At 44.0% G+C, this 23,424-nt stretch overlaps 1 long non-coding RNA gene across 1 annotated transcript; it reads left to right on the top strand.

Moving 5' to 3' along the window:
• Positions 1 to 315: 315 nt before the first annotated feature.
• On the top strand, positions 316 to 21,749 carry LOC131278608 (uncharacterized). The gene is made up of 3 exons (XR_009185991.1): positions 316 to 442; positions 2,252 to 2,496; positions 21,663 to 21,749. It is a non-coding gene; the product is annotated as an uncharacterized lncRNA (long non-coding RNA).
• Positions 21,750 to 23,424: the final 1,675 nt, after the last annotated feature.

Raw genomic sequence — 23,424 nt, 5'->3', positions numbered from 1 at the left:
TTCTTTAATTCTCCACAAAAATGACGAGTCTGCAGAGACTCTTTTTTGCAAAGAACTGTTCTTCAGCAGAGATTTCCCCATAAATGACTGGTATCTCATCTCACACATGCAATTTTGATGGGAGAACGGCCCCTGCTCCCCTTTGGTGAGTTGCCACCACTTCGCTCTACAGGACCAAGAACGTTCATTCTTGTTCATTCTTGTTCATTGTGTCATCACAAAATGGCCATTTATTTCTGTCCCAAAGATTCTTGTTAGTGAGATCCACACAGGTGAGCAAGGTGTCTACATGAAGAAATGAGCCCGCTAAATAAAAATCCTATGAAGTGGTGAGGCTGGGAGAAAAGACATACTTTCTTTGTGTGTGCGTTGGAGCCTCACATGAAAGCTTTATTTCCATGCACCAGGACAGAGGTTAAAATGAGAACACAAGGAGAACGTGGTAAGAACAGCCTTTTTGAGAACACGTGTGCTGCTTCCAGGTGCCTCGGCGGAGTGCCGCTCGTTTCCCTGGAAGCACAGCGGTGCCGCTTCATTACGCAGCGGCGCAGGCGCCACGGGCCTGCAGCCTCGCTGCGGGGCCCACGCGGCTCCTGGCCTCACCTTGCCACGGCGCGGCCCCGTCACGGGACACTGCACCGCAGCATCCCCAAGGACCGCGTTTCAGCAACCGCTCGTTTTGGGGGAGGGGGTGGTAATTACCAGCACATGATTATTTTATTTGTTCTGAATTATTTACAATGGAAGGAAGCAGTGTGGAGGGGAGGGGATATTAGGGAGGGAGTTCAATCCCACTCGCATTGATTCTACCCAGAGAGAGAAGAGCAAACCTATTAAGAAGAAAAATCACTTCCTTTTCTTCCTCTCTTTCCTTCCCACCCTCTCAAGCCTTAAAAATAAATAAACAATGCAAAGAAAAGCCCCGGGTGGCTGCGGGGGTGGGGCCGGGACTGGGGTGTTGGAGAGCTTTGCGGAGAAGTAGCTCCTGCGCTCGTACCACGCAGCGATTTCCAGTGCACCAGTTCCTCTCCTGCCGCTCATCTTGTTGGGGCATGGTGAACGCCATGTATAGATTTAAATCTCATTTAGAGAATGTACAATGACAGAACTTGGCATCAGCAGAGTTGGGTTTTAATCCCAGAGCTGCCGTGCACGTACTGTTTTCTAAATTTAGGAGGTATAGCTTTCCCACTTCCCAGAGAACTGGAGGATGGTTTATAGAAGCAAACCGAGCGCTCGAGGACCCTCGTGGTTGAAACAGCATGGAAGCTGCCTCAAGGAAGAGACCGTGATGATGTTTGCGGGCACCAGAGGGACTATTACTGTTGGGCAATGGGACTGTAGTCCATTTGGGTTATGCTGCCATTTCTCCTTTGCAAAATGGGGAAAGCCCCCTTACCTCCTACCTTGGGTAAAGTAACTTTTGTGCAAAGAAGCGTCCATACAATTAAGACATAATATTGCATCCTTTTCTTATATTAAGAAAATATAAAGTGAAAATGCCAGTAGAGGCAGATGGACCTCCCTACCTGATGCTACTACACACCCCTAACAAGAAATACACAAAGAATAATGCCCTGGAAAGCAGAAGACGAGAAGGTGGGGCTAGCAGAAATGCGGGTGGGAAGCAAGGTATTGGTTTTACTTATTTCCTTTCTTCATTGAAGAACTTTTAAATAAAATGTTTAAATACTTACAGATTCATCTGTGAGTTATAAAACCTTGCAATAAAATGAACATCTGTGTATCTACCTAGCCAAATAAGCAAGAGAACATTATTACTGCCACCTGCTAGCAGAGGTGACCACTAGCATGATTTTGTGCATGTCTTTCTCCTGCATTTTAAAAACAGATTTTGCATGATTTTGAACCATACATACATGGAATCATGTTGATCTATTCTTCTATAAATTGTTTTTTTTTATCATGCAATATTATGTTTGTGAGATTTATCCAAGTTAATACATGTACCATACTTTATTACTTTCTGCAAGTGTTTGTTATTCTGCTGTACGAATACTCTACTACTTATCAATTCATTCTCTCCTGGATTGCCACCTGGGTTGCCTTCATGTTTTCGCTATGGCCAACCATGTGGCATGAATGTTCTAATACACATGGTTCCCTGAGCACAGGTAAAAGAGTTTCTCCATTGTACATCCTTGGAAGAATAAGGGCTGGGCCACAGGCAAGGAGCTTTATTAGATAGTGTCAATATCTTAGTGATTGAACCACTCTCTCCTCTCAACAGCAATGTTCAAGAAGGAACCAAGAGTTTGAGTCAACTATGAGATGATTCAGCCTGCTCTCAAACATCTGAGTTAAGAGGAAAGAGAGACTGCATGGCTGGCAGGAATCCATAGACGATGATGGGCTGGTGATGATTATGAGAATGGTGACTATGAACCCTCCTATAGCACTTAAACTGTGTGCCAGGCATGGTTCCAAACACTCTCCACGAAGGGACTCGTTAAATCTACAGAATAACTTTATGAGGTAGGTATTATTATTATCTCCACTTTAGGGGTTAAAAAATTGAGGCATGGACAAGTTAAGTAAGCGTTAAGTATAGGAACTGGAATTTGAACCGTTGCTCTGAGCCCCATGCCTCATTTTAGCTATTAACCTACATGTTCACTCTAAATGAGCTGGTAATAAGGGCAGCTCTGTGGTTGACTGACGAGTGATTTTTACCCAGTTGAGACCTCAATTTACCTTTCTAACTTTACTATTATGTACCCCCTTTCACAATTCTCCCTGCTGAGAATTTTGACTGTATTTAGACTTCCTCAAGATGTGCTTGTGAAGAAACAAGGGAAAAGCATTCTTTCTTGAGGAGCATGGAATTTGGTTGGCCACTTTGGCTAATGCAAGAAAAAAACATGTGAGAAGGAGCTCTTAGGTCAAAGCCTAACTTAACTTAGACTACCCGAAATTGATGCTACAGTTATTGGCACTTGACTAGAACAAAAGAGAAATAACTCTCCTCATGGTCCATCATCATGTAGCTAATGATAGGTGCTGCAGTTTGTGTGGCAAAGTGATGTGGGAGGATATTGACTATTTCAAATGAGGCTCAAAATGGCTAAAATATGACATAATAATAATGTCATCAGGTACGTAGGCATTGCTCTTTTTTTTTGTCATAAAAACATCAGTGGAAATGAAGAGCCATGCATAAATTCATATATCAGGATCAATAAAGCTATTTTTTATTTTTGATCCACATGATTCATATTAGTCATTTACATGGTATCGTCAATCCTCAACTTTCTACTTCTTTTTGTGTAGACATATATTTGAGGAAGGTAGAAAAGTGGTATGACTAAAATTTAATAATTGGAATCTTTCTTTATGATCTGTCTTTAAGAGTAAATACTTTTCAAAGATGATTAATTCATTCTCAAGACAATCATTTCTTTTGTTTGCTCAAAATAGAAATGTTCGTATGAAAACCCAAATCAAGAGCCAAATCATTAAGCTCTTCCTAAGTCAAAGTCGGCATATTTTAGTCATTGTAAATGTTGAAATTTAAAAAGTGGGTCTTTAAAGGTTTGGCCTTTAGAATGAATTTCAACATGGGAAACAACGCTGGTCCTGTAATGAAATGTAAATCATAGCCTTGGCATTTATCTTCTCCTGGTGAGTTCATTTCCCCACAGCAGCATTGAGAGGAAAAGAAAATATTGGAACTAAGAGTAATAAAATCAATATAGGCAGACTCCCCATGTATGAATGACATATCCTTCACAAAATAAGAGTCCCTAGAAGGCCTCTCTGGCATATTCCCTTTTTCTAGAAATACCTTCTCCAAAAAATTTTTCAATTTTATCAAATTATTAACTTGTCATGAATTTTGCCAGTGGGAGGATAGCTGGTTTATGACACAGCCCCCTTTTAAAAGGCAAATATCTTGGATAGTGTTAAGGAGCAAGCAACCACTCACATGTCAGTATGAATTGGTTCAGTCAGAAGGTTTTCCTTTTGCCTGCCAGTGGGGAGAATCTACATTGAAGAGGTCAGAGTTCTGAATTTGGGGGCTGAAATTGGGGGAGGGCTCCCCAATTTTGACAACATCAAAGGCTCTTTTTTGCATTTAAAAAATTTATTGAAGTATAACATTCATACATGAGCATACATAAATAATAAGCGTGTAGAAAAAGTTGTGAACTTAGAAAACAAACATGCATCTTCTACAGGGGTTCCGTACATCACCTGAACACCAACACCTTGCATTGTTGTGAAACATTTGCTACAAACTATGAAAGAGTATCGTCAAAATATTACTAGTAACTATAGCCCATATCTTATATTTGGCATGAAGGGCCCTTTGATAATCACTTTTAATGTGGATTTTCCAAAAGAACAGTTAACAGAGGAAACAAGAGAAGGTATCAAACAGCTACTGAAACAAGGACCAGCGCAAAAAGTATACAATAGACTGCAAGGATTTTAAGACTGAATGAAATTGGACTTAATTTTTTTTTTTTTTTAAAAGGGACAGAAGTGAACATTGTTGAGAAATGGGTGAAGAAGCTCAAAATGGAAGATAAACTTGGCTTATCTAGGCCACTAGCATTATTCTTCTTAGTGTTAAATAAATTTTATTGAGCTAATATGGTACTCAACTACAATATAATCTTCTTTTTTTTAATGGGAAAATGCATTCAGAATGTAGGAAAATGAATGGTTGACTCCAGTTCTTCACTTCTTTGCTTTGGCCTCATGAAGGCAGAGTGTATTCTCTTACTTCTTGACTTGGGCTCAAACAGGAAGCTTATTTTGGCCTATCACACTTCAGCAGAAGTGTGCCAGTTTGAACTGTAGGCCTTAAGAGGTTTTGTTTTTTTTCTGCTTGTCCTCTTGTGCCTAGTTGCACTTCTGCCATCTCCATGAGATGAGCTTTCCCTGGGTAACTGCTGCCCCTTCAAGTCTATGACTTTGAGTAGAGCCTTCGTGCCAAACCTCAGCTTAAATGAGCTCATCTCTAACCAATATGCAGATATATGAAAATAAATTATAGTTGCTTTAAGTTACTAAGTTTTGGAGTGGTTTGTTACACAGCATCTTTGTAGCAATAACTAGCTAATACACAATGTTCTAAACAAATAAAAAATATCCAGAGTCCAAGTCTTTAAAAAATCACCCATAGAAGAATACCAAGACAAAGGATAAAAAAACCCCATCTCTATTTCTGCCATAGTTTATTCAGTTTTAACCAGAGATAATAAATAAGCAGAGGATCCTCCAGGGGAGTCAATATTGTATTTTATCACAACCTGTGGACATATAAAGCTGTCCTGTACTCTTCTTTTAGCAAATGACATCCATGCTCAGAGTTGTTTAGGAACACAGGATCTGTAAGAGACCAAGCTTGATTTTGTTGGCTGGGTTTCCAGGTGAGCAAGTTGGAAATCTTAAAGTTCTCAAAAAAGGTACCAGGAGTGGGAAAACACCACTATCAGCAGAGAAATGTGGTAAAATGGAAACTTGTTGAGTCACTTGCTAATTGCACCTTTGGGAACTTTGCATATAATTTTTTTCTCCCCCCTACCCCCACCCTGCTGTGTTTTTTGTTTGTTTGTTTTGCTGTCTGTGTCCATTTGCTGTGTGATCTTCTGTGTTTATTTCTCCTTTTTTGTATTCTCTTTTTCTCCTCTAGGAGTCACTAGGATTCGATCCTGGGGATCTCTGCTGTGGAGAGAGATTCCTTGTCAGCTGCGCCACCTCAGTTCCTGGTTTCTGTTGTGCCTCTCCTTGACAATCCCCTTCGTCTTTTTTATTGCATCATCATCTTGCTGCGCAGCTCGCTGCGCGGGCACTGGCTTCCAGCACCGGCACGTTGCTCATCGCATGGTCACTGGCTCACCATGCAGGCACGCCTTTACCAGGAGGCCCCGGGGATCAAACCTATGTCCTCCCATATGGTAGATGGAAGTCCAATCACTTGAGCCACATCTGCGTCCCTGCATGTCATTTTAAAGCTTATTCTTAAAGAACTAAATTGGGCATGGGATTTAAATTTATTTCAGAACTCAGATGCTTGTTTGCCAGCGCACATATACAGAATTATACTATACTCTTCAGATTTTTCTGTGTGGGTTTTTGTTTTTGTTTTTGCAGTTCAAATGGAACATAGGATTTAGGGACAAAAGTTGTTCCCTAAGACATATGAAGAAATTGTAGAGAAAATGCAATTTGAATAGGTAGACAAGTCCCACAGGGATCTCAAGTAGAGGATTAGTATAGGTTAGTGAAATAATTATAGAAAAGTTTTCTGTCCAAAAGAGAATAGCCAGAGAAGGACAGTAAAAAGAGAAAAGAGTCATCAAAGTGAAATTGTCTATTTCACTATCAAAAGCAAGCCCTGGATTTATGGCTTTGACTAAATCTTAAATGGAAGGTATATAATTTACCAAGCTAGAGAGGGTGTGTGTTTGTCCCAGCAGCCAGAGCTCCCCAGTCAGAACAAAATGGTGGAGGTGGTATCTGGTTTGCTCCACACAGGCGCAGCGTTTTGGAGTAGGAGCCTCCTGCGTATACCTACCTATTCAGGCCTTGAAAAATTAGGTATTTTAAATTGACTTTTAATGATGATGATTTGTGTCTTCGTTTTGATGGTCATATAAATATTAGTAGAGATATATTCTGGATCATCTGGAGGTCAATCTAATCACTTAGAACTGCCATGTGATTTCAAGTCCTGGGCTTGTATTTATGACTCAGTATGGCTCGGATGGCCCCTCACGTGACAGGGTTTAACTTCCAAAGCACTCTTTCTCAGCCTGGGATCTGTGGGCTTGTATCTTCAAGGATCCCCAAGTTCTCACATTTGGGAAACAGTGCTCAATGTCTCTGAGGAGGAATTATTGATTTTTTCCTCTGAACAGGCAAGGGAAGTCTCGATGAGGGAGCTGGCAGCTGAGCTGGCCTTCAGGGGCGGGCCCTGTGCGGTTTTCTCTTAACACGAGACCCCAGTCTTTTAAAGACATTCAAGCTCTCTGCTCAAAAAATACACCACACTTCCAGAGGTCGTGCATTGCTTCCTGGTTACTCCTTGAAAGCCTCTATGTCTTAGTTATATTTAATTACAGTGTGGTCCAGAGAGAATATGAAGGGAAACTGTGCTGAGAAGCACGGAGAAAAGGAAAGTGTGGGGCTTTGATGGGGAACAGGAAATGGTTGAGTTTAGCTGAAGTACAGGGCAGATACGGAGGTGCCGCAGGACGTGAGGATGCAAGGCTGGAGGAGGCTTATTGGGAAGGTCAAGGCTTAAGAGTTTGTTTCTTTCCCTGTAATTAGTTTGTGCTTTTTAATTTTTTTTTTCAGGGGTGGTCGTTTTAGGCCGGAGGCCATGACTTTGACAATACTGCAAATAACACAAATTCATGATTATATTGTTGAAAAACCATCGAGCATTGTTTTGTTTGAAAACTTACACATCTGTGAAGCTTTGGGAGAACTTGGAGGCTTTTTAATTCATGCACCATCTTTGACCCTTCTAGAAGATATAGAAGGCGTGTTCTGAGCATGTGCTTTGCCCTTGGGGTTACTTGGGCAGTCCTTGCTCAAGGGGCTACCTGGGCAGTCCTATTTAAACTGCACAGCCCTGATGGCAACCCACCCTTGCCCCCACCCACACTCCGGCTGACCCCACTAGAATAGGCCAGTGACCATGGGAGAACCCATCCATTGTCTGGGCTGAGCTCATCAGGGTCTCTCTTCTGGGAATTTGGAGTTGGGACATTGAGAAACTGAGTCAGTAAGATGAAGAGGGTGCGAGAACTAAAAGGTGATACAAAGTAAGGGCATGTTGAAAGTGCAGAAAGTTGGTTGAAAGAGAGAGGGAAAAGAGAGAAGACAAGAGGGGCAGAGATGAAAAAACATGTAGACAGAATAATCCGGTTTCCAGTTTTCCAGGTCCAGTTCTGGTTCTTATATGTCCTGTATGTGCCTTGTTTCCCATCCATGGCTCCTTGCAGGATTGCCTGCTGTATCTACAACCGAGTCCTCTATACTTCAGCTACGTGGAGTAGGTTACTCTTTCTTGCATCCATATATAATCCTTCTAAAATAATGCTAAATTTTCAAATTCTCAAAAGACCATTGGGCAAAAGAGTAATGCCAGCCCATCAGTTCAGGTGCTACACCAGCTTTCACCCGTGAAGCAAAAGGAAGACATGGATGGTTTCCGTTTATTAAGTAGAAACTCTGGGAAACAAGGTGGCAAGTAGAAAACATTGACCCCTGCTTGAAGAAATTCCTCTTGATATGGCTGAGAATGGACTTCAGACATGCAGTCACCATGGTCTACACTGCCCAGAGCCAAGAACATTTTGACAAAAATCTGAGATGAGTGACCACAGTGACAACATTTTCTTCTAACTTTTAATTTTCCATTCTTTTTTGTCAGTAGCAAAATATCACAACTGAGGAAAAGACATTGCCATTCTTTCAGGAGCCTGTTGAAAAATAAAGATCTCTATGTACTATCTGTAAGATTTAACCAGGAGTAGGTAACATGAAGGTATATACCATAATGAATTTCAAGTCCTGCTACCTGCAGACATCGTCAGTAGCTGAGTTCCTGGGGTATGTAACTTGTAATTGGAAATCTTTACATTTTAGTTCCACCTGTCATTTTTCTAATTCTTTTCAAATAATGTCTATTAAAATAATACCCTTTTGCTGTCAAAAACTGTTTCAGTAGAAATGAATATCATTGGACATTATTAATTCCAACACGCTGGTAATTCCAGAAGCTGGATATTTGCCAGGGTTGTTGAAACTCTAGGATGGACTTTGATCCTAGTGAGTAATACATTTCATGAATAAGAGGTAGCAATGAGAAATATTCTTTTTAAGTCCATATCCTTTAAAAAGCTGAGAATCTTTTTGAGGCATGTGCGTAGCTGGAAATATCAGGGGACTGAACCAACAGCACATGGAGACCCAGGGAATTTTCTTGGCACTTCTTCCATGAAGAAGCTTAGCTCTTCTGCTCTTCACCCACCCATCTGCGGGAATCCTTTTCTTCCAGTACAGAGGCTAACGGCAACGTAATGAAGTTTTGCTTATCCTTTCTCTCGCTAGATTTCTGTGAGCCTGGAAATTTTTACAAGGGACAACCAAACTGCACTGCAAAACGATATTGATATTATGGGATTGCATCAATAGCATTGGCTGTTTCATTTCCATTCACTTATCAGACATATTTACTTCTCAGATATTTCCTTAACCGGAATTGACTGTACTATAATTGCCTATTTCTTTGGTCCATTGGCTGTTAACCTTGAAGTGACTAGGGTAGAGCTGGCGAGGCCTCCCCTGTCAGGCCTGACCTCTCACTATGCTGGAGAGCGCGCTGCCATGACAACGGCGACAGATGTCAGCTAAGCAACGTGCACCCTAGAAAGACTCCTGTATTGAGAAAATCGATCTTGTAATGGTGCCATGGAGCACATTCGCTGAACTGCCAAGTGTTCTAGGCTTAATCATTTATTTCATCTAGCAGAGAGAAGAAAACATAAAAGAAATGAAATGAATTTGACCTCTGTCTTTTGAGTGACTTTAGTGCTACGCTGAATTCTGGCAAGTGCCTCTTATGAATTTTAAAAAATTACATTAGGAATAACATTTTGAAGTGAAATGACTCTTGTAATGCCAACCCTCCAGAAACATGCTATTTCAAATGTCAGATACATAATAGTCATTTGCTATTTTCTGTGTATGTCCAGGGGTTAGCTCCGTCTCGGGTATGTTTCAGGCAAATTATTATACAGGCACCGGGAATGAAGCGGACCAGAGTATGCTGCTTTGGCTTTCTCCTTTTTTCTTAGCATAAGGTGACTTCTTTTGTGCTGATTGCCACGGGGTTTAGTGAGTAGCATAAACAGTGCTTCAAATTGACAGCTTTGAAGCCCTCTCAATTTTACAGTCTTCCAATAGAAAGCATGTTCCTGCCTCTGTCTCCACAGTGAAGTTTGTCTCCCTGACAGTTAATCCTGGCACAGCCTTCTGCTGCCTTGATGGGCTTGCCCCTCGCGCCTTGACACCTCTCATTCATCTGAGTTTGGCCTGCTGGATATGCAAATGATCGGAGGGCTGAAAACTGTGATCCCTCAGCCGTGATGGCCAGTATGTCACTGTCATTATTCTTGGAACCAGCCATTCTGTAGGTAGGCAGGGAGTGGTGGAAAACTCTAAGCCAGGGGACATGGCATGCACTTACGACCTTTTCTGGGGAAGGCCCAGGTCAGAACCAGAATTTTTTAAAAAGCAAAACTCCAAGCCAAGACAAACCCCCATAGCTGAACGATTGTAGACAAATCTCTCTGATAACCTTGCCCATATAAATAAATATCATTGAGAGTGATTATAGTGAAAAGGATCTCTTAAGATTTTCAATGCGATATGTCTGTCTCCTGTGCTGTGGGATATTTTATTGCATTTTTGCCCTCAAGTGGAGCTGACGGGAGCCAAGCTTGTAATTTAAATCAATAAGAACCCTTTACCATGGCCATAAAATACTTGGCTAAACCTTTGAAGTGGCCACAGTTGAATGCACAGTGAACACAGTATAAATGTTCCTTAAGATGTATTGTATGAGACCACTACTAAAACAGCATTCAAAGGAACCGGCCTGAACCATCTTTTGTGACTGATGAGAGAGGGTTCCAAACGCTTTTGATCATTTACATGCACTGTTCGCATCGCAGTGCGAAGTTGCTCCAAACAAGCCCTCTTAACTGGCACGTCACCCCAGCCCTAGCCTTGTTTTCTCATCACACCTTTTCATTACCTCTTTATTTCTGGGATCTGGGTGTCCTTCTAAACCAATAATATCATTGGCTATGTTGTCCTGATTGGCCCCGTTGGTTTCCACCGGAGCTGCGAAAACAGAACAAAGGCCACTTGTTCCTACCCAGCCAGGGAGGGTGGCACGGGTAATTAGGCAAAGCTGCTGGGCCCTGGGCTTGCAAGAGTGGGCAGTGTTCTCGGTATGATACTGCAGGCCCTGGCTGCAGCTCACCTGGTAGTTGCTTTGGGAGTGGCTCCTTTCTGGATGGCGCTCTTTGAAGGCTGCCAGACCTGGAAAGGTGGTGCTTGCCTCCGTTCTGTTTCCTCTCTCTGTCTCACGTTTGCTGGCTCTCCGGCCCTTCTTGCTGCCTGTGCTTCTTTTTTGTGTGGATGGATGGATGGATGGATGGATGGATGGATGGATGGATGGGTGGGTGGATGCTTCCTTATACTCATCTTCTCTATCTCTGTTTGTCCCTCATGCTCATATCTTTCTGTCTCTCTCTTTCTCTTGCTTAGATCCTAAATATCTCCTCCAATTCTGCAATAACAGTAAACTGTTATTATCTGGGTTTGGGATTTGGCCATGAGACACGCTCACACCAGTAGACCTTCGGGCCACACTGGCTCACCACGTTGTAGTGCTACGGTTCTCATGCCAAAGACCTGGACTGTACCAGAGTCCCAGGCCGAACACCTTTCCTGGAGGCGGCCTCACAAAAGCCACTTATTATTAGTGAGAAACCAAAGACACCGTCCACCTGATCTGATACGATCCAGCCTTCACTGAGTTTCCCATCTCTCTGGCTGGAGCCTGCGCAGCTCCCAGCAGCTAAAAAGATGAATGCACATCCTGTCCCACGTGGCCTCTCTCCTTCCAGGAGGCACTTTCCGAAGGGCCCGTCTGGGGTCTCGGGTCTGACTCCCCTCATGGGTCCACGCCATGTACATTTGCTCCGTGCAGTTAGACTGGACATTTTGCTGTCTGGTCCCCACAAATCCAATGTGTTTCAGCAGCTCTCAATACTTCAGCCAATGTTTATGAGATTTCTATTGCCTTTATGTGTCAACAGAGTAGATAGGCCTTAAAATTTTTTTAAATAAATGTTTGTGTTTTTAAAGCCAATGTGTATAAAAGGGGTTTTGCAAGCATGTGATAAACTATTAGAGCAAAAATCAGACTTGAAAGACACACCAGCAAAATTCAGTGTTCAAAACTTGTTTTGGTTCTCATTTGAACAAACTAGCTGTAAAAGGACATTTTTTTAGAGACAAAAGGTGTCATTTGATTATGGAGTAGTCGAATTATTATTCATTAGATTTTATTAGATAATGTAAAGTTTTATTAATCTTGCTAGGTATGATAATGGCTTTGGGGTTATGTTTTTAAATACATGTAAGTATTTGAGTGAAATTAAGTAATGTCTGGGATTTGTCTTAAAATACTACAGGGAAAGAGAAGGAATCGATGAAATCACACTGAAAACATGCTGAAAATGATTAAACCTGGATCATGAGAAAAGAAAAGTCTCATTACACTGTCCTCTCAATTTTTCTATTAATTTTTTCCCCCATAACACAAAGTAAAAAGAAATTAGCCTACGATCTCAGATTTGCTTGGTTACCATGTTGCACCTCTTGTTCAAGGAAACTTTGTTTCTAAGGGCTTTAGTTTGCTTGTCAGTCTGTGTTTTTACCTCATACATAAAAAATCCCCTGTCTGTTATGGGGCTGGTTCTGTTTGACTTTGTAGCCTGAACTTAAAATGTTTGACATAGGAATGGCTGTCAGCCTGGTCCCCCTATCTGGACTGTAAGCTCTTAAAAACCAGGTTTGTGTCTTACCTTTCTGTGTTTCCCACCTGGAACCTTGGACAGTGTGAGGCCAGAGTGGGAATGAAGCAGAATTGGCAGACCTTGCTGTGGTAACAAAAAAAACTTGGAATCCAGTGACTTAGCACAACAAGAGTGTATTTCTCGCTCGCGTCAAGTCTGATGTGTGTTGACCATCCCTCCTCCATCTTGGGCTGTGGTCTCAGGAGCAGTGGCCTCCGATGAGACCAAAACAGGGGAAAAGAGAGAGAGATGGAGGTGGCAGGCTGGCTTTTAACTGCCTTAGCCTAGAAATGACCCAAAGGACTTTCTTTGCAGTCCAGAGGCCAAAACTAGCCACCTGCTCCTCCATCAGTAAGGGAGGCTTGGCAATGGAACGGAGCATGTGGGTATTTGTGGAGCATGAATTGTCTCTGTCACAAGGAGCTAAGTAATGTCCGTTGTAACCACTTCTCGCCCTATATGCATAATGTCCCTGCCTTTTAACATGAGCGCGTGCTCAGGGAAGGATGCCCTCTCTTATTTATACAGAACAGGGAAATGACAACCAAAGAATTTCCTTTCAATTTTTTTTTGCCAGGACATTGGATTGTTTCCTATACCCCTGAATCCTCTTTCCAGACTCCGGCGGGCTGACTGACCTCTGTTCAAGGAGCTTGGATTGTAGCTTTGACAGTTGAAATCAAAGACTCAGGGAAGCATTGCCTGTCTGCGCCTGCAAACGTGGCTGTCCCTTGTCCAGGGGCCGGCTCGGGGTGCTGCGGGCTGGGGATGTCACAGAGGAGAGTGGGACACTGTGTCTAGGGTGCAGAATGTGCCAATTAAAACTGGTATTAATGTGTAAGACCCCAGATGCCTCTCCAGCCTTTGTCTGGGATTAAATTTCATTCACTCTTTTTCAAAACATTTTTTTATCAGCTACCTCTTGAACATCAGCGTGTGTCAGTCTTATGTGCTGAGGTAGACGCTAAAGAGCAAGAAGCTTGGGACCCAGGGGGCAAGTGGCTTACGTGGCTGGAGGGAAACAAGACCCCCACAGGCTGGTTCAAGCTAAGGGCAGTGGGTGGCAAGGATTCACCCGGGGTGAATGGCCAGCTTGGGCCAGAATGAGGCCCAAGAACTGGTCAGCCTGGGGCAAGAGCCGGGGGCTGTCAGCAGCCAAGGAGACCCAGGCCGGGGAAGTCCTGCCTCTCCGCCTCTCTGTGAGTCCTTGCTCCATCCCCTCTCTGCTTTGGCTTCTTTTGCTGCCTTGTCCCTCCTAGCCCCTCCTAGCTTCAGATGGCACGTGACTGGCAGAACCTCATGGTCCCTGACATTTCGGGCCAGTCTCTCAGTGTTCCTTAGCTCAAACTCCTGACAGAGAGTGATTCAGATTGCTCCCATTCCTCCCTCTTTCCCCCTCCGTGTCATAGGGTCCATGCCACGGGTCCCTGGCAAGCTTTTAGGCTAGTTCCGCTTGAGCCTGGTAGCCACTCCTGACCAAACCAGGATGGACTGGACTGGGGGCCCTATTGTGTTACACAAGACATGGCAACCTAGGTGGCAAGAGAGGTGGGGGGGGGCAGATGTCCTTAGAGGAGGCTGTGGCACTGCCACCTTTCTGAGACTAAGATTCAAAGGGATTGGACCATGCATTCACGTTAAGGATGTGTGCGCAACTCCTGGAGGCCAAAGGCAGTCCTTGAAGAGCCTTAAACGGAGGGTGACCTGGATCTCTTTGCTTCTTTAAGATCCTTGTCACTGTGATCTGGAGGGCAGTTCCTCCTGTAGGAAGACCAGTTAGGAGGGAGGCCTTGGAGACGCCAGGAAATGGATGGGTTACTCTTGGCAGCTGTGGGTGAATGGCAGCCATCTCCCCTCCCTCTCCCCCTTGTCCAGCCACATGGGTCCCCTTTTAGTTCCTCACACTCACCCAGCTCATTTCTTGCTCGGGGCCTTTGCACGTACTGTGCCCTTTGCTCAAACATTCCTCTTACCTCCCGCCCTCCCCCAGCCCACACCTACACAGCTTTCAGTCTTAGTTCCAATGTCATTTCCTCAGAAAGTCTTCTTACCCCCCAACCCCCCAAACAGATGAGATTCCTAATGCGTAGTTACTTAGCTAATGTCTGTTTCTTCCATTAGAATGAGTCTCTTGAGTTCAGGAATTGTCTTTATCTGTAGTTTGTTTGCTTGTTTGTTTTTGTTTTGTTGTTAAATCCTCAGCACCAAGCACACTGCCTTATACATAGTAGGGCCTTAAATATTTTTGGGTGAACTGCGCTAGGCACTTCTCTTGGGTTATATTGTTCAGTGCTCCTTAGTGCCTTGGCAGCCCCATTTTATGGATGAGTAAACTGAGGCTCAAAGGGCACAAAGCAGGGAAATGGCAGATCTAGGATTTAGCACCAAGGTCCTCACGCTTTATATCACCACAGTAATCAGGTGCATTTATTTTATTCAAACACAGTTTGAATTAGGCCGAAGTCAGAACACTATGAATTCACTATTTCACTTGCTCCAACCTCCTGAGATCAATTTAATTTATTTAGTATTTATGGGGTGCCAGGAACTCAATTCACTATGTTAAGCAGGAGGGAAAGGGAAGGACAAGCTGGGCTTCTGGGAAATGCCTATTGTAAGTTGAACACGGAGGGCCTCAGGAGGAGAGGAAGCTGGGTGCTTCCCAGAGGAGCAGCCCAGCCAGAGCCCAGGTCCCTGAGTCATTAGCAGTGGCCCTCGGGGTGACAAGGGCTGCTGTCTCCTGACTCCCGATGAGAGGGGTAAAGCAGGGAGGACGGCCTCAGCTTTGGAGCCAGCCCTTTGCGACTTTCTGGCTGAGGAACATTGGGCAAGTAACTCCAACTCTCTGAATCATAGTGTCCTCACCAGTAAAATGAAGATATGGAGTACTTTGCAGGCTTGTGCTGAAGATTTTATGAGAAAATGAACACGCAGCACCTGTACCTTGGCTGGCATGTGGTGTTACCTGTGTTTGTGATCTTCCTTTACCAGTGGGAGAGTGGACAAGCATCCTTTCTGACATCTAGGAATGGACCGACCTGGGAAGTCAGGGCCAGGACTAGTGGAGCAGCAGTAGGGGTCGTGGGGGTTCCGTGAAAATGCCCCCACATTTATTTTTTAAATGTAGAGGTGCTGTCTGGGCTTCACGGCTTTTTTGAATTGTCAGACAGTGCCTGAGGGTGAAGGTTTAAAGGAGACCTCCATGGGGACAGAGATGCTCTCACAGGCCTCCAGCAGGATTTTAAGTTGGTCCAAATTCCGGGAGGGCAATTTGCCAACACTTTCCAATGAAATAAAAGAATGCATGCCCTTTAACCCAGCAGTTCCAAGTCCAGGAATTCGTTTTATGGATATACTCCCATGTGAGCAAAATGATGTATTATAGGGTTATTCATTGCAACGTTATTTGCAATAGCAACAGATGGGAAACAAACTAATGCCCCTCAAAAGAGGGCTAGTTAAACTAATGTAGGCATAGCCAAGCAATGGGATACTGTGCGACTGTGAAAAAGATGAAGGTGCATCTTTGTGTGCTGATATAGAAGGAACTTCCAGATAGTAAGTAAAAAAATAAAAAAAATCAAGCTGTAGAACGGCATATAAATAGATTGCTCTTGATATAAAAATGGAAGCAAAGAAGATGTATACATATAAATGTGTGCGTAAGTGTGTATTTTCTGGCATATTCATGAAACCTCTCTGAGGAGAGGAAATTGGTGGCAGGGTTTCAAGGATAAAAAAGTGTCCTTTGGAATGTCAAACTCCATAAATGTGTTTCTTATTTTAAAAATTAATAAAAGCAATTCATAAGCACCTAAAGATATCACTAATTTGGGCTCTTATTAGTTCTGATTTATGGTCCTTTCAATAGGGTGTGGACTCTAATATAAGATTTGCTGCACAAACCAAAGCCAGGAACCAGAAGGGAGAGTTCAAGCTCTGACCCCCACACCCCGCTTCCCTTAGCTTTCCTGGGGGAGATAGTCAGGCTGCTCCCCACAGGTGGGGCTCACAGGGGAACTGACGGGACTCCCAGGTTGGCAGAGGGGCGGGTGTGGCCTGGGCACGGGCTCTGGGTGGAAACTGTGGGAAGTAAATCTGTGAACTTGAGGCTCAGAAGCCAGAGCCCCTTCCCTACTCAATTTGAGGAACTCTGAGCAGATCAGATGACCCAGGAACAAGTCTTAGCTCTGTCACTGTTTGGCTAAGTGACTTTGGCCAAATCACCAAATGTCTCAGAACCTCTTTTTTCTCATCTCTAAAATGGGACTAATAAATAATGGATTCTTGAGAGTAGAAAATGGGAGATGTTAACAGGGCTGTCCTAATGTAAGCTCTGCAAAATGTTGCAAAAATAGGAAGGATTATCTTGAAAATCACCATCCACATTTATTAAATATCCTCTTTGTCTGATATGTTTTGAAAGACAAAAATAAGAGTCATAGATTTTCTGCCCTTCAAGAGTTTTGAGGGCTCGTAGACTGGTGAGAGAGGCTGATGGGAAAACAATGAATTGCAGCACTGTGCTGAGTGTAGACCAGAACAGAATGCAAGGGTTCAGGCAAACAGAGCTGAGCGGGTGATTACTGTGCCTGGGGACCTCAGCAAGGATTCAGCCAAGAGCTGGTGTAAGGCACAAATCCTGAGAAGGAAATAGGAGGTGGCCAGACACACAAGGAGCATTGCAGGTAGAGAAAACAGGCAAGAAAGTCAAGAGAAGGGGGAAAAAAGGCCAAAAAAGGGCAAGAGGAGGAAAAAAACAAGAGTGTTTTTGGAGAACTCCAAGCAACTGTGTGCTTCAGTGTTTAGGGTGTGGTTTGGCAGCTGAGATTGTAAAAAGATGAGCAGTCGGGTTTTGGAGATTTTTAAAAAAATGGTAGGTCACAGCCAGATGATGCAGTCAGCAATAAAATGAGAACAGGTAACTATGGAGCAGCAAGGATCATTTTATAGGTCCTTGCTCCCAGGCAAAAAGTCATTGAACTTTCAGATTTTCCTCTCCTGCCTCCCTGTGTTGCTCATCTATTCTGAGCCTGCTCTGTGAGGAACTGCCATCAGCAACCCTAGACTCTGAGTCATTCAGCCACGGCGCCAGATGGTTCCAGCTTCCTGAGACATCCCAGCCCTCAAGGCTTCCCAGCCGAGAGCCTGCGTGTCATGGAGCAGAGACAAGCTAGCCTTACCATCCAAATTCCTGACCCACATGCTTCTTGCACCCGAGGTTGAAGTCGAGGACCTGGAACATAGGGCAGGGCTCTCGTGTGGGTAGGCGTGGACCTGGAGAAGAGTCTTCTGCTCAGGGCGCATCTCAAAGCAGGAGGGGCTGTGTCAAATGTGAGACGGGCAGGCCATGCTGCTGCCACTGTAACCCAAAGTTGGTCAATCCACCATCCAGAGTTAAAAGTTGCCACAGGTTCTTTCTGTAGTATCCGGGCTCAGCTGTTTTGTCTGTTGCCCAGGCCATCCACAGCTGGCCCCAAGCCATCACTGGTAGCCTCACGAAGTCCCATGTTCTCTTCTTTTTGATGCTTGGGCAAGCATACTTGTCATTCAGAGGCTGGCAAGCCTTGGTGCTCATAAAGCCTCCCCAAAAGCTGCACGTGGGATGAGTCACCTCCTCTTCTAGACGACCCCATCACTTTGCACCTTCTTCCCTTACAGCTCTTTTCAGATTGTGCTGTTGCTAGCTTTCCGTGTCCATTGCTTGGCAAGTCTGGATTTCTGTGAGGGCAGGGTCAGAATTGACTCATCGCTGTAGTCTCAAGGTCCAGCTTTGTGTCTGGCTTATAATAGGTGCTCAGCGAAAGACTGTTGGATGAGTGAATGGATGTTTGGGAGGGTGTGCAAGAGGGAGGGAGGCGTAATCTAAGGCAAAGAGGTCCTGTGAGTGAATAACTCCTGGGAAGAGTGATAAATCACCAGGAATTAGACTCTACCTCCTTTTCTTCTGTTTTTCTTTCATTCTCTTCCTCTTGCATCTCTCCTTTCACATTCCTTCTTTCGCTATCCTTAACTCTTCAGAAAAAACTGCCATACTGGGTTGTGTATTTGAGACATGGATACCCATGCAATACCCATGTTCCAGAAGCAACTTGGTTATCCTGGATGACATATCAGAGACTTCTAGGGCAGATTTCTAGTTTACATTTCTTTGCTCACTTTATTAGGAAACATTAGTTACAATGAAAATGACAGGTAGAAAAAACACTGTTCTGACACAGGCTGTTTTCCATGGGACACAGGCTAATTTTTTTTTTTCCTTTTTCTTAGAATTGGAAATTGATGATACTTCACTTTTTTCCCTAAGGAAAATATTTCTGGATTTAGCTATCTTACTTTGAGGGTAATTCTCCAATGATTCAGCCTAAATGTTTCTCCTTTAATTTCATCCAAGGGCCAAGCTTTAATGCTTGAAATGATTATTTCACACTACAACTAATTCAGAATATGCATTAACTCAGACACAGTTTGCATGTATTTTCTCATAAGGAAGGTTTGAAATGGCCATTTTATCTCCAAAGTTTCAGAATTTTACTTTCATATATGCGCCATTTTGTCACCATTCTACAAACCAAGGGCCCAAGAAATCAAGGCATCTTGAAACATGAGGACCACTATTTTCAAAGATTCTGATGCTTATGATACATTATTAAGTAATGTATGCCTGTTACAAATTTCACTTTTTAGTAAACTGATCTCATTTACTTATGAAGAGCCACCTGTAGAAAAATTCAATTCAGCCAAGTATCTGCCTAAAGTAATATGGACAAAGATTTTGTAAACTACTGTGCCACTGCTAGATATTCTTAACATCTACCTGTAGAGGCAAAGACAAGTTGCGTTTTCCCTCATTGTTTCTAATTGACACATTCTTTCTCAAGAAGTGAGTATCTTCAGTGAGGTTATATATGAAGGTATTTCTGGCCTCGGAATCATTTCTTTTCTTATCTTTTTAATTAGAGAAGTAGGTTTACAGAAAAATCATGCAGAAACTACAGAGTTCCTATATACTGCCCTCCACGCCCCTCCCCATTATTTAACACCGTGAATTAGTGTGAATTTGTTACACCTGATGAAGGAATACTATTTTAATTGTGCTATTAAGTGCATTTTAAAAACAAGACTGCATTTTAAAAGGTGTAGCAATCTACATGTATTTGCTTACCACTTCTGTTACAAATAAATCTTTGTTTTCCATATTAAGATAAACAAAACCAGAGAAGGTATTTCTCCTTTTGTGTCCTTTCACACCTTCGGGAGAAATCAACCCTTTCTCCCCAGCCCCTGCATTTTCAAGTCTGGCAAAAACCTTGCCAATCTCAAGTGCGAGGGAGGAGCCCCTCCGCGGAGATCAGAGGGGTCCTCGACGTCGCTGGCCTCCCCGCACGTGCTCCCGCCTCATCGTCCTGCCCGCGAAGCTGGGTGGGAGGCTCTTGTTTTGGCCGTGGCTTCAGGCTGCTACCTTGCATACCTGGTTCTCAGAAGCCTCTCGGGAGTCAAGGAAGCCTCCGCACCAGGGGATTCATCACTCATTTTAAAACTATTCCTTAGAGACCAGATGCAAACATTCGCTTCCTTGGTGGTAGAAGTCCTCCTCCCGGCAATGCCTGCATTACACAGATGGCTCCTCTCTCGCCATCTCGGCCACAGGGATCTTTAGAAAATGTAAATGTACTTCTCGTGGTGCTGCAAAGTCCTTGGCGTCCAGCCTTGCTCCTGCTCGCCCCCGGCTCATGCCTCTGCCTCTCACTCTGCTCCTGTCCTACTCCTCCGACCGGCCTCAGACACACCAAACTCTGTCCCTCCAGGGACTTTGTGCATTAAGTTCCTCTGTCTAGAACGCTCTCCTGCTTTTGGCATGGCTTGTTTCTTCTTTCCCTGTATGTCTCAGCTTAAAAATCACCTCCTTGACCATCCTGTCTATCTTGGTCCCCCACAAACCCTTTCGTATCCTCTTGACCCATTAGTCTCTATCACAACAGTGCCTTAGTTCCCTTCCTGGGCCTTTACGCTTCATATATACTTATTATCTATTTTCTGCCGTACCAGATTGTAAACTCTGGGAGCAGGTCTGCTTGCTCACCAGTGGATACAGAAGCCTAGCACGATGCCACGCTCAAAGTTGGTGTTGTTGGTGGAGACTGCTGGTTGGCCACGAAACTCTTTCTCCCGTCTCTAGTAATAGAATTGAAGCTACACCTCTCCGGGTGCCCAGGCAGACCACATTTCCTTGGTGGCTGCATTGCTAAGTGACAAAGTCATCACCAGGGAGAGGAAGTGGTGTACATAACTTCTGCCTCACTTGCACAGAAGGAAATCCTTAGACCTAGACTTCTTGCTCTTCCTTCCTGAGGGTAAGAACATAGAGCGTCCATGACCAACTTGACCATGTGGAAAAGGACAGTGCTCTGGAGCAAGGGTTCTTAACCTTTTTCTGTTCTACAGACACCCTTTGTCAGGTGAAAACCATGGACCCCTTACTAAGTCCACACTATACTGTGTATTATTATTATTATTTTTCCCTCCCCCCACCCCCACCCTGCTGTTTTTGCTGTCTGTGTCCATTTGCTGTGTGATCTTCTGTATCTTTTTCTCTTTTTATGTTCTCATCTCATTTTTCTCCTCTAGGATTCACCAGGATTTGATCCTGGGAACCTCTGATGTGGAGAGAGGTTCCCTATCACTTGCCCCACCTCAGTTCCTGGTTTCTGTTGTGCCTCGCCTTGACTCTCCCGTTCATCTCTATTTCATTGCATCAACATCTTGCTGCATGTCTCACTTGCACGGGCACTGGCTCGCCATGCAGGCACTCGCTCACTGTGTGGGCATTCACACGGGCACTCAGCGAGTGTTTTTTTTTTTTTTTTTTTTTAACCAGGAGGCCCCAGGGATTGAACCCAGGTCCTCCTATGTAATAGGTGGAAACCCAATCACTTGTGCCACATCCACTTCCCCTGTGTATTATTTTATAAATATATCACACCTGCATCAACAAGTCCCACAAAAATAATATTTTTTGAATTTCAGTGCAAGCTCACAGGCCCCTTGTTAAGAACGCCTGCTTTGGAGGATGGCAGAGGAACTGAATGGAAAGACTTGGGCTGAAACGACCACATGGAGCACAGCTTCTCCCCAACCTGGACCATTTGCCTTTCCGTGTTACATAAGTGGTGAATAATTTGTATTTCTTTAAGTCACTCTGTTTGGTTGTCCCTTTGTTCTGTGGCTTAGCTTTCAGTCTGACCAATACCCTGCTGAATGCGTCATTGTTGAATGAATGACTCCGAGGGGCTGGCCAGTTTTATCCTAAGCTCTCACCACCACAAGGGCAAGAGAGGACCTCATCGCTGATGACGTCAGCACTCGTTCGCTCCCTGAGCACCTGCTCGGGGCCTCACCTCTTCCCATCTGAAAGCCCCTTGGGGCTCGCAGTGTCTCACTGCACAGTTGGCAGATTTTGCTTCACCACTCAAAAAAAACCATACCTGAAAGAATGTCACGAACCAGGTAGCACATGCGTTACACTCTTCTTGTGAAGAGTCTAGGTCACTCTGTTATGAAAGATCCCATGTGAGACCAAAATGCCATCTCACAGTGTGGGGCAGTCTGTGACTCGTATCCTGAGAGGCTCCCACCCATCTGATAGTACTTATTTCCAAAGTTAATGTCTGTGACATTTTATACCTCAATTTTTAATTTAGACAAATTTTCCTGAGACTCTTGCTCCAGGGTGGTGGGTGTTCTGTTTGTTTATTGAATTTCATGGACTATAGTAGTTGGGAGTGATGAGTTCCCTAGGAATTGTCAGCGACGGCTTTAATTTTGGAGAAAAAAAAATACACGCTTCCCCCTTTCCAGGGAACTTTTCTCCTTAGGTCCTGGTATATCTTTAAGCTTTACTGTATCTGAAGAAAGACATTTAATAAAGTCATCCAGCTCATCTCTTACCTTCTCTCAGAACCAGCATTTAAAAAGAAAATATCAGAATTTAGAGCTTGACTTAAGAAAACAGACTCTGAGATGGAGATTTGAATGCAGGAAGTTTATTAAGGAGAGCTCAAGCGACACCACCTGTGAGGGCCGAGGGACACAGGATGCGGCCGAGGAGGAACTGAGCTGCAGCAAGCTAGGATGGCCCTTCTGAACTGTCCTGTATTGAGACAAGGAGGCCTTTTTACACCCTCTCCGCCCTCCACACCTGCTCTCCACCAGCCGTTAGTTTCCCAGAAGGGAGTGCGACCTTGGGTAGGCAGTGCCTTTGGTCAAGGGCAAGACCTAGGGAAGGACTCAGCTGTGCGGTATCGACAGCTGGAGGGGCAAGAGCTGCGTCCTGAAGGGGGCGCTGGGCGGCACCACCCAGCATGCCTTGGGGCGTCAACATCAGCGTCTGAGCCGAACAACACTGGCCTCATGAGGGATTGCTGCGTCCATCTTGTTTCCTGTTCCTGTTTAGCCTAGCACATAGTAGGTGCTCAGGAGATATGCTGAATAAATAAATGAAAGGAAGAACATGCAGGACTATGCAAGGGATATACAAATGAGCTATTTTCAATAAACTTGGTCAAAATTGAGAAACTTCAGTTTAAACTTCCTTAGTCTGGAATTTTTGTAGATCTATTTAAACTTCTATGCGCATCCTAAGTCCTACTGTGACTTGGACAGATTGTGGAAAAGTGTTTTAAGTTTCCGTCAGTAGTCAGGAAAGTGGCATTTCTAGGCAAGAATAAATCAATGCATTTGGGGGAAAATACCTTTAAATTCAAAATCAGGACACCTGGTATGATTAAGT

Source organism: Dasypus novemcinctus, chromosome 5, assembly GCF_030445035.2.
Source record: "Dasypus novemcinctus isolate mDasNov1 chromosome 5, mDasNov1.1.hap2, whole genome shotgun sequence".
NCBI lineage: Eukaryota > Metazoa > Chordata > Mammalia > Cingulata > Dasypodidae > Dasypus > Dasypus novemcinctus.
The sequence above is the reverse complement of the archived record's forward strand: the minus strand, read 5'-3'. Positions and strand labels throughout refer to the sequence as shown.